This window comes from Gymnoscopelus braueri (genome assembly GCF_963280865.1).
Source record: "Gymnoscopelus braueri genome assembly, chromosome: 22".
Taxonomy (NCBI): Eukaryota; Metazoa; Chordata; class Actinopteri; order Myctophiformes; family Myctophidae; genus Gymnoscopelus; species Gymnoscopelus braueri.
Genome location: NC_137624.1, coordinates 11,355,655 through 11,368,344, shown reverse-complemented (window position 1 = coordinate 11,368,344; position 12,690 = coordinate 11,355,655).

Genomic DNA, 12,690 nt, shown 5'->3' with positions numbered 1-12,690 from the left:
TGCCACGGCAGCTTTCCTCCCATTGCGACGAATCTGCCGACTGGAATTGCTGGGTAGCGAAATGATGTAGATGACCGTACCTTCTTTTTAATTACCTTGGTACACAGCATGACAGCAAGGAAGGTAGTTCCTTGGTACACAGCTGTTAGAAGTGGTGTGTTTAGAGCTAGCAATTTATATGGACACCCGTCGATTTCTAATACGTCCAAATACAAGTAAAGCTTCTACATCAGTCTCTACACGACATAAAACAGCTAAAACAATCACCTAAGAAGATATAATATAGCCAGTAGTGGACACATGCGGTCTGCAAAAGCATAACGAGGCGTTGACTTATCTAGGTAGGCTATGGATAAACTTACATTTACACTTATTTTTTTTACAAGCCTGCAACTGATGACAGAACCTTTGCTGAGCACTTTGTGTGCGTAGGAGGCCCATACGTGTGCGCCCATTGCGCGGCGCACGTTACAACTTGGATGAATAGACACTAGCCTCCATATTTCGGTTTTCGGCCATACATGTCAGCAGTGGTGGAAAAAGTACTAAAATCAATACTGCAATATAGAAACACCCTATTATAAGTAAAAAGTCTGGTAATCCAAATTTACTTGAGTAAAAGTACAAAAGTATTGGTACCAAAAGTAAAAGTACTCATTATGCTTAAGTTATTATTATGTCTAAAATGTGTAAAGATTTTTTTTTTTAAATAGCAGATCTACAAGCTCACCATTGTGAGCTTCTACAATAAATAGCCGAAGTTTAAATAGGCCTGAAGTGGGTAATGTATGTTTTGTAATAATCTAAATCCACAAAGTAGTAACTAAACTTTTCAAATAATTGTAGTGGAGTAAAAAGTACAATATTTGCCTCTGAGATGTAGTGGAGTAGAAGTACAAAGTATTGAAAATTGTAATTACTGAAGAAAGTAAAAATACCTCAAAATTGTACTTGAGTAAATGTACTTGTTACTTTACACCACTGGGGCTCATGTATCAAAACCAAATAGCCTACGCAATTAAACCTAAGTTGTGGTGTGAATACCATGGACTTATTTACTTTGCAATTAAAACATATTTTATTGCCTATAACTTTGACAATACTACATTTAAGGGGAAAATGTCAAGATGAATATCAGAATCTGAATGCACGTGTGGTCTCTGTCTGCCTAATACTAGCGCTGAAAACATTTCATTTTTCACATTGAGTGATTGAATACTGTATTTGTCAAAAATGGAAACAGCACAGAGGTATAGTAAAACACTGTAGGCTAAAAGGATAACACAAAGTCCGGGGGACTTTGTGGACCTAAGACAACAGTCTATGTGGGATAGATATTTGATGCAATGGAGAGCTCTTTTTAGTGAAGCCTTGTGTCCCATAGGGGATGAAGAGGAGTAAATAAGTAACTCATTTGATGTTTGCTTTTCTGGCCATCTGTAAAACGCGCAAATTAATACTTTTAGCGTAGTGTGTGTGTGTGTGTGTGTGTGTGCGTGTGTGCGTGTGCGTGTGTGTGTGATTTGTATTGTTTGTTTTGCCACCCAAATGTCAAACTCCTGTGGCAACCCAGGGGTAGTGGTGGTAAGATTCACAATAAAATAGGAAACACAGAGTCAGATGTGGTATAACTTAAAGGGTCTTTATTCAAAAAGGTTCCGGGAAAAGGGGTGATGGGTCAAAACGCAAACTTAGGAGACTTCTCGTCTTGGGGCTGTGGTTCTCAGCCTATGCTACACACGAGGGGCTCTGCTGTCCTGTGGGCAGAGCAGAGAGAGAACAGTGACTATGGATTCCATTGGGGGGGGAAACCCTGCTTTCCCCCTCTGTGTTGGAGCTCAGGTGGCCTAGGTGGGGGGGAGGGAGAGAGAGACACCAGGTGAGCCATAAGATTATGAGGACATCAAGTTCATCCAACAGTCTTCCATAGTTCATATCCAACAGTTCAGAATCATGAAAACTCACTTGCACTGACGTCCTTCCACTCACGACCGAAAGTGTGTTGCCTGCTTGCTGTCTGGCTCCAACTGACTAACCAGCTGCCTGGGAGCTGGTGACTTAAGTACTCAGCTGGCTGATTGTTAGATGGGCTGCAGGTGTGACCACAGCCAGCTACCTACTGGCTGCAGGACCTGGACAGGAAAGTATACGCCCTCTATTACCTGGCCCAGCCTGGGCTTGACTGACATCTGAGGCAGAGCTTCCCCTGGTTTGCCACATACCCCCCCCTCTAGCTCCAGGCCGAGGCTAGGAGCGTCCATAAACCAGCATTCATCCCTTCTGGACAGGGCATCTGCGTTCCCGTGGGCTTTGCCAGACCTGTGCTCAACAGTGAAATTAAAGTTTTGCAAGTCCAAGAACCACCGTGTCACTCGTGCATTATTGTCTTTTCCTGTTGACATCCATTTTAGCGGGGCATGATCAGTTACCAGTGTGAATTTCCGTCCCAACAGATAATACTTTAATTTGAGTACAGCCCACTTAATCGCCAAACACTCTTTCTCCACAGTGGAATAATTCAATTCGTGTTTTTTTAACTTACGGCTAATATAGACGACTGGGTGTTCCTCCGCATCGTGGACTTGGGACATCACGGCTCCAATCCCTGTTCCTGAAGCATCAGCGTGCACCACGAATGGTTCCTGAAAGTTTGGTGTCCGGAGGACTGGCTCAGCGCATAGGGCCTGTTGAAGGATGGAAAACGCTTCCTCTGCTTTGGCGGTCCACACAACAAGATGCGGGAGGCTTTTTTTTGTCATTTCATGTAGGGGCGCTGCAATGGTAGCAAAGTGAGGTATGAAACACTGATAATATCCTACGAGACCTAGATAGGTTTTTACCTGTCGCTTCGTGGCCGGCTTAGGCCAGGTTTTAACTGCCTCGACCTTCCGGAGTTGGGGTTTTACATAGCCTCTCCCAATAGTATAGCCAAGATATTGGGCCTCCTCTAGGCCCAGGTGACACTTCTTGGGGTTGGCTGTCAAGCCAGCTCGCCGCAGGGCTCCAAGGACAGCTCTCAGGTGGCCTAGATGGGAAGTCCAATCATGGCTGTGGATTATTATATCATCTAAGTAGGCTGCAGCATACTCACGATGAGGCCGGAGGATTCTGTCCATCATGCGTTGGAACGTAGCTGGTGCTCCATGGACCCCAAAGGGTAGGACCCTGTAGTGGTATAGCCCGTCAGGGGTAGAAAAGGCCGTCTTCTCCTTGGCCGCTTCGGTGAGAGGTACTTGCCAGTAACCTTTGGTGAGGTCAAGGGTAGATATGAACCGAGCTGGGCCTAAACGCTCAACAAGTTCATCAACCCTAGGCATCGGGTATGCATCGAAATTGGAGATATCATTCAATTTTCTGAAATCGTTGCAGAACCTCTCTGTGCCGTCTGGCTTGGGGACTAAGACAATTGGACTCGACCAGGCACTATGTGACTCTTCTATCACTCCTAATTCCAACATTCTTTTTACCTCGTCCCTGATGGTGACCCTCTTAGCCTCTGGGATGCGATAAGGCCGCAGCCTCACCTTCTTTCCTGGCTCGGTTATGATGTCATGTTGTATTACATCCGTGCGCCCCGGCAGGTCTGAGAACACATCGTTGAACTGGCCGACTAGTTCCACCAGATCTTGACGGTGAGTCGGAGCCAGCTGCGGGCCAAGGGGTACCTGTGAGGGGTCAGAGCCTGGGGTTTCGGCAATTAATGACGGCATCGGTACACAATCAGGGGAGTGCCATTTCTTTAGGAGATTTATATGGTAAACCTGAGTGGTTTTTCTTCTTCCAGGTTGTCTCACCTTATAGTTAACGTCACTGACCTTCTCAACCACCTCATAAGGTCCGTGCCATTTGGCCAGGAACTTGCACTCAGCTGTTGGAATGAGGACCAGGACAAGCTCCCCAGGCCGGAATTCCCGCACTTGTGCTTTCCGGTTGTAGACCCGAGCTTGAGCGCGTTGTGCCTGCTGCATGTGTTCATGCACGAGAGGCCAGATCTTACGCATTCTGTCCTGCATTTGGTCAACGTACTCTATGATAGAGCGGTGGGGGGACGGCTGTTGCTCCCAGGCCTCTTTAGCAAGATCCAGCATTCCCCTGGGTCTCCGCCCATATAGCAACTCGAAAGGTGAGAAGCCGGTCGAAGCCTGGGGCACCTCTCGGATGGAAAACAAGACAAAAGGAATTAGTTGGTCCCAATTTTTCCCATCAACGTCAACCATCTTTCTTAGCATTTTTTTGAGGGTTTGATTAAACCGTTCGACAAGACCATCAGTCTGTGGGTGGTACACCGATGTTCTGATCTGGTGCACCTTCAGCAGCTTACACATCTCCTTCATTAATCGCGACATAAAGCAAGTTCCCTGGTCAGTGAGGAGCTCTTTAGCAATCCCGACCCGACTAAAGAGAAGAAATAGCTCCTTGGCCACGGCCTTAGCATTAGCAGTGCGTAGTGGTATGGCCTCAGGGTAGCGAGTAGCATAGTCTACTATGACTAGGATGTACCGGTGCCCCCTGCTAGACTTTGGCAGGGGACCCACTATATCCATGGCTATCCTCTGAAAGGGGGTGTCAATTATGGGCAAGGGGATCAGCGGATTTCGATAGGGTACCTTTGGTGCCGTCTTCTGGCACTCCGCACAGCTTCTGCAATAATCTTGGACGGCCTTCTTCACACCTGGCCAGTAGAATCGGCCCAGGATTCTATCGTAGGTCTTTTCCACCCCTAAATGTGCTCCCAACAGATGTGAGTGGGCAAGGTACAACACTTTGGGAATGTAACATTTAGGGACCAGCAACTGTTTCACAAGGTCTCCCCCAACCTTAACTACCCTATATAGCAGGCCATTGTTTTGTGAAAAGTGTGGAAAAGTGACGTCACTCACCCCTTCGATAGGTTTCCCCTCGAGCACCGCCAAGTTTCGTCGGGCTTGCTCTAGGTTGGGGTTTTCTAACTGGGCAGTACCAAATTGCCCCAGGTGGACCCCCGGTCCTTCTTCAGCCAGGGGAAACTCAGAAAACGTGTCTGTGAAGTTTTCATCCGACGAGCCCTCTGGCTCGGCGTTCGCTCGCCCAGGTTGCTCCGCAGGGGCAGGGGAGGCGTCGGACCCAATCTCATCCGACGAGGACCCCTCTGGCCCCGTGGCCCCTTCATCCGTTTCTAATCCAGCCAAAGATGGGTCACCAGACGGGGCAGCACAGGCATGCACTCGCTTCAACTTCGGAGGAAGCCGGGGTTTTTCCTTTCGATTACCTCTCTTGTGGTCAGTGGCCTGCTGGCTCCACAAGCGCCGAAAGATGGGACAGTCCCGCCCTATCAGCACCGGTACCGGCAGATTTTCCACGACCCCTGCCCGGACCTCAAAGGCACCCCTGGTAGTCTGAACCTTAACGTGGGTGGTGGAATACTCCCGTGTCTCTCCATGGACACAGGAAACAGGGATGGAGGGTCCTGGGGTGCCGTTTGCCAGGTCTGGCCGGAGGAGGGTCACGTGGCTTCCCGAGTCCAATAGGGCTTCGGCATCCTGACCACCTATTCTAACGGGGAGCCTGGGGGCCTCTGCACCCTTATGTGCCCAGCAGGTGGTGAGGTAGCTCCCGCCCTTCCGTGGTGGTTCGGGGGGATCCTCGGTTGGCATGGATTCGTCATTCCCGGGACAACTCCAGGACAAATGGCCCTCCTGGCCACAGGTGAAACATCTTCGACGGTCGCGAGTGGCCAGAGGTGGCCGCCGTGGGGGTGATCGGGGTGGACCCGGCCTGGCACTCTGGGACTGGGTGGGGGCCTCCAGGTCACCCCTTCTCAGTCGGGGCCTGTCTCCCCTGAGGTCAGGACGTGCCGGGCGGGCGTTCTCCGCACGAGTGCTCCGCATCAGGTCCACTGTCACCTGGTGGTTTTCCAGCAACTCAATCAGCGCATCGATCGTGTCCGGACTGCTTTGGGCGGCGTGCCGCTTGGCATCCGCCGGGAGACTTCGAACACAGCGGTCCATCACAATTCGATCAACGGCAGGGGGTCCTTCGCCGGTGGTCAGCCAGGCCCGGGTCAGTCGCAGCAGGGTCGCGATCTGCGGTCGAACTGGGGTGGTGGAGTCATAGGTCCACGTGTGGAACCGTTGGGCTCTGGTCTGGAGGTTGTGTCCATAATGGGCCAAGATGGCCACCTTCACTTTGTCGTAGTCGTTCACCTCAGTGGGGGGAAGGTCCCGATAGGCCTTCTGTGCATCTCCAGTTAAGAAAGGGGCCAGTAGGCCGGCCCACTCCGCCTTCTGCCACTGCTCTCTCCCTGCTGTCCTCTCAAATACCTCGAGAAACGCCTCAATGTCATCATCCGCCGACTGTTTGGTAAGCACCTTGCTTGGGTGGGTGCGCTTTTCCGACTTGGTCAGGTGTTTGCCCAGCGTCGTCATTGCCTCTTGTAAGGCCTGGAGGCCCTGAGCCTGCTGGGCCTGGTTTTGGATGAGCTGGGCTAATGCGTTCTCCATGGCGCCACGTGTCTATTCACCGAGTACCTATTTTATTGTGAATCTATAGCGCTGGACCGAGGCGTTACCCGTATTCTCCACCAAACTGTGGCAACCCAGGGGTAGTGGTGGTAAGATTCACAATAAAATAGGAAACACAGAGTCAGATGTGGTATAACTTAAAGGGTCTTTATTCAAAAAGGTTCCGGGAAAAGGGGTGATGGGTCAAAACGCAAACTTAGGAGACTTCTCGTCTTGGGGCTGTGGTTCTCAGCCTATGCTACACACGAGGGGCTCTGCTGTCCTGTGGGCAGAGCAGAGAGAGAACAGTGACTATGGATTCCATTGGGGGGGGAAACCCTGCTTTCCCCCTCTGTGTTGGAGCTCAGGTGGCCTAGGTGGGGGGGAGGGAGAGAGAGACACCAGGTGAGCCATAAGATTATGAGGACATCAAGTTCATCCAACAGTCTTCCATAGTTCATATCCAACAGTTCAGAATCATGAAAACTCACTTGCACTGACGTCCTTCCACTCACGACCGAAAGTGTGTTGCCTGCTTGCTGTCTGGCTCCAACTGACTAACCAGCTGCCTGGGAGCTGGTGACTTAAGTACTCAGCTGGCTGATTGTTAGATGGGCTGCAGGTGTGACCACAGCCAGCTACCTACTGGCTGCAGGACCTGGACAGGAAAGTATACGCCCTCTATTACCTGGCCCAGCCTGGGCTTGACTGACATCTGAGGCAGAGCTTCCCCTGGTTTGCCACACTCCATGTAGGAAAGCTATTTAAAAAGATGTTTCCAGATTTATTTCTAGCAAAACTATGCTTGCTTGCTTATCAACTAAGACAGCGGCAATTGTCAGTAATGTCAATGCATTATTTGTTTTATAGACAGTGTAATGGTAACAGTAGATAGCCTGCAATTAGACATGCTATTCTTTAGCTTTTGAATATGCATATGTCATATCTGATTGTGAAATGTGAATGCACCTTTGCAACTGTATAGACACGTGTTTTCTAATACTAGATTTACCTGTGCATTGCCGACCTGTGTGTGTGGGACTGCATATCACAGAGAATTTCTGTTTATTTGATTGTAAGGTGCATGTCCAGCTGAGAGGAAGCCATGGCAGGGCTGATCAAGGACCAAATGAGGGGGATTATCTCTCCACACTGGCCTTGGTTGGAACACCTCGGGATCTCCCAGCTACTGTAGATATAGCTAATGTAGACACTGGCCAGAGGGAAAGGGAAGTTGGATGGATGGTATGTGCATTTTATTTCTTTATTGACATTTATATTGTTTTCGTTTGCTGATGTTGTAATGGTTGTGTTTTTCATTACACACAAACATGCTAACACTTCCCACCATAGCAGAGGTACACTAGAGTAGACTGGGATCAACTCATTTTGCAGTTTTCTGATCCAGTCTAGTGAGAATCAGCGGACACGGATATAGCCGGTGCCCCCAAAAAGAATTCCTTCGGGAACCAGGCTGTTAGTGGTAGGGCCTACCCATAAACCTCTGATATCGTATGAATCCGTCAAGTTTCTTCAATTACATCTTGGTATGCTTTGTTTGGCATGTCCATGTTTTATTCTAGGCTACTGGATTTGGCATTCATGTGAGGATACAATAACATTGCGGTGCTCAACCGTATTCTGATATTAGTTCCAAATTCCTCAGCCAATATCCGTATCTGGCCTATATACCGGATAACACTAGTCAGTGCGGAACGAAAACCAGGCTTTCCGCTGTGTGGAAAGCCTGGTGATGCAAGGTTAAGCAGGGGGCAGGAAGAGTGGTCTTCTCAAGACCAGCTGACAAGCTGAGTGTTTACTGAGTCAATATGGGAAATGTGTGTGGTCAGAGGACTGCACAGGAGACCGAGTGAGAGTCACCCACGCTACCTTTTTTGAAAGATTTGCAGTCCGAGCAGCCTACAGTTACACGCTGACAACTGAACAGTTAAAACGTTGCACATAGGATCATGCAAAACATGCACTTAGAATCATGTAGGCCACAGACCATTACACTGCACACAGTGAGGCGATTGAGAGTTTAACCACACATCCCTACACCCAGGGGTCTCCTTCCATCCATCCATCCATCCATGGATGAATGGATGGCTGGATGGATATTTGCAGAAAATAGTAGATCTATAAGCTCACACGGCGTCGCCCTGTAGATCGGCTATTTTCCCAGAATGTTTGCCCCAGAATAGGGATGCTAGGGTTCAAGTGGTTAAGAATAGCCTCAATACCATGACCCTCCGCTAGTTAAAAAGACACGTTTTCCTCAACTTGAGAGAAACACCATTTAAAGTGTTTAACACTGTTGAAACACGTATTTTTTTTATGTCGTTGTTGTTAGAGGAGAGCTAAACAGTAACATCCTCAGTGTTAATTTAACTCTTGCGAGAGTACAAATGTAACCAAAATGGGACATGTATACTCTCAAGAGTTAAATTAACATAGATTTTGATTGATTGATTGATTGAATACTTTATTAACAAGTTACAAACAGTACAGCAAGTACAATTATGCAAGCAATGCTAAAAGGATAACACAAAAAAAGCCTTTATGGCTCGTTTCTATTGTATTTGGCCTACTGTTCTTCACCAGCCTATCTTCAACATTTGACTCTCAACACTGGAACAATTAATGTGTGCTCAGTCAGACATAAATAAAAGCATGTTACATCAGGGCACGTGTCATCATGGTCATGCATGCCTATGTTTCTAGGGTCCGAGGATGGGGTTGGGGGAGGGAGGGTTCGGTTCACATGGCTGTGAGTTCCGGTGTTTTGTCAGTCGTCTTACGACATTGAGAGTTGATTTATGTGTACTGTTTATAGAGTGCACTGCTGATCGCAAATGCATTGGAAGTTGATTTATACGCACTCTATACAGAGTGCTGGCCGTAATGCATGTTGAACTGTCTTATTTGGATTGTGTGTGAGAGTCTATTTCAGTTGTGCTGCGTGTGTTGGCATGCGTGCTGCTTCGTGAAACCCACACAATGAAATACTCGGTGTTAATTGAACTCGGGAGAGTGTAAAACCTCTACGCATCCATTTGGGTCAATTTTTATACCATGTAAGACCTTCATTCTTTGACTTTCTCTGTCGTCTCGTGTCTCAGTCATTTGGTTCCATATGCAGACTCAGGATTTTACAGCGTAGATTGGGGTCCAAGAGATTAAAGAAATGCATCAAATGGGGGTCTGTGGCCTATTGCATATCACACCTTTTTAATATCCTTGAAATTAAAGGGTTGAGAATCACTGCTGTACCATGCACTGGTTAAAATAACGTTTTATTCACAGAAAAAAAAAAGTTATGGATTGCAGCTTCAATAATTCCACACCGCAAATTGGATTCCCTAGCTGCGCTGGACTGACTCTGGAGTATCTCTGTGTTGCACATGACACAAACGCAGTCTCAGTGCACTGCTTATCGACTCAAAGGCCTCGATAGCCATGGCCCCCGAGAGGAAGTGTCATTTTCAGCACATCCATGTTTGCGACAACACACACATTTATGCCATTAACCCATTAAGACCGGGAACGCATCTCTGTGTCACTTTAGATTTGAGCTATGACAATTATTTTATACTTTGGCTATTTAAAAATAGCAGATCTACAAGCTCATAGCGCGGCACCGAGTGCCGCGCTATGAGCTTGTAGATCTACTATTTTTGAAAAATATTTTTGAAAAAAACATTTGTGCAAATCTTTTAATATATATATTTTTAAAGCAAACATTTTTAACTCAAATCTTTGCTTCTGGGGGTCCCTGGAACTAATATATTATATTTCATATATATATTCAATGATTTACACACACTTTCACGATTTTTCAAAAATAGTAGATCTACAAGCTCAGTGCCGCACTATGCGCCACAGATGCGTTTCCGGTCTTAATGGGTTAAATCAGTGGTTCCCAAACCTTTTCTGGATCAGGGCCCACCTGAAAATCTCGAATGCATCCGCGGTCGGTCGGCTGCCATGTTAAGTGGTCAGATGGGTGGGCTGTGTGCATTTTTCAGAGCATATGTTTATTTGAATGATAAGCCAATCGATTGTGTTTTCCGACTTGGATCAATGGGACCAACATAGTATTCCTATTTATCGGTATTGCAACGAAAACTAATTTTTCAAGGTTTTAAAGAAAGAAATGCCATGACGTTCATCGTACTTTTCAGCGCACAACGTGTTAAAAACAACCCTAATCCGTGTCAGTGTGCACATTACACTGGTGTGTGTCTTTTGGCATGATTTATGATAGATCCTCATGTGGTGCAGCCACTGACCGTTACGTTGCAGTCATTTACTCTTGAAGTTTACATTGTGGATACTTTGTTTAGCTTAGTTTGATGATAATGACATGGTCAGTTTTAGATGATGGCGTGTGTGTGTGTGTGTGTGTCTTTGTGTGTGTGTGTGTGTGTGTGTGTGCGTGCTTGCACGTTTGTGTGTGTCTTTCCTTACTGAGCTATAAATGTACTCTGATGAGTGTGTGCGTGCGTGCAAGTGTACGACGTGCACTCACGTGCATGTGTGTGTGGGTACTCAGATGTGTACATGCACGCCGCGTGGACGTACATGCACGTATGGGTGCATAATTGGGGACTTGTGCTTGCGTGCATAGAGGTGTACGGGCATGCATGTGTGTGTGTGTGTGTGTGTGTGTGTGTGTGTGTGTGTGTGTGTGAGTGTGAGCGTGAGCGTGAGCGAGCGCGCATGGGAGCAGCCAGGATTCTGGATAAACAGACACAAGCACATAATGAACACATCATTGCACTTCAGTAACATTTCTTAAACAATTTCCCAGCACCTCATTTTTTTCTAACCTGTCAGGCAGCAGTCATCATTTAGCTCTATAATTCCCTAAATTCACTCATAATCAAACAAATTAACCTTTATGCTAATTCTTTACGACTCAATTATGTTAAAAGCCTGGTTTGAACGATAGTCATAATTACAGTCATAATGTTGGCAAGGGATATTACTAGTGAATAATGTGTTAATGGATACGTGCAAGGCTTCATTATCTCCGCCAGGATGGGGCAGGGGCGTACTATGATCATTGTTCCGGTACCAAAGTTGGGTGACCTCATCAAGTCTGACAACTACCAGGGGGCATCAGCTTGAGGTCACTAAGACGGCTAACCCGTCTTAGACCCGCCACAGAATGGCTTTCGCCCCGAGTGCACAACAGTTGGGCAGATAGTGGCTCCGAGGAGGATACTGGAAGTCGTCAGGGAGCGGAACCTCCTGTCAGCGATGATCACTTTCATTGACTTAAAAAAAGCCTTTGACGCCATACACCGGGGGAAATGAACAATCTCTGAGATGGGAGATGACCTCAAGAGAAGGCTGTTCGTGGCTACAGTAGAGTCAGTACTGCTGTACGGGGCTGAGAGACATGGACGCTCACTCTGTACAGCAGGAAAAGGCCCTGGATGGCATTTACACAAGAATGTTACAAATGGCACTTGATGTCGCATGGGAGGACCGCATCAGAAACGTGGACCTCTATGAGGGCATCCCACAGGTCACGGACAAGTAGGGACGGGACGATAATCGTTTTAATTATCGTTTATCGTGATTAAAAAAAACGCTCACAATAATCGTATCGCAGAGATTTAAATTTAATGTGAAATTGTCCTCCGTCGGGATCAATTCGCCTTTGCTTAGCTGCATGTCCGGTACCACCTAAACCCTTTAGAATTGGTAAAACGCACCTTTAAAGAACGTAGAACGTACTTGATAGTCTTTTTTTCACTCTCCTAAATCTCTTTGCCAAAAATAGCCGATCTACAAGCCAGGAGTCCCGAGCTGGTGGCAGCTGGTCCACACATTCGTATGGCAGTCCCCACTTCTTTGGGGTAGGCTATTTTGTGTCACTGTTGCTCATACGCATGTGAAATTTGTCCTTTACAATTGACACGTGATAATTCTGTTGATCGGTTGTCTGTACCCTGGCTGTGACATTACAGGGGTCAGGGAGTTTGGAACAGCCTGAAACGGTGGCAGTTATTGGAGGACTGAATGGACTTTGGATTTGGGGAGAAATTCAGCAAAGGTAAAGAAATGCCACGGAAAACACCTGGACAGATAACACTTCACAGGATAGATACACTATGAGCTGTCAGCTTGGATCATCTGAACATATCTCTCCCTCTCCCTCTCCCTCTCCCTCTCTCTCTCTCTCTCTCACTCTCTCCCC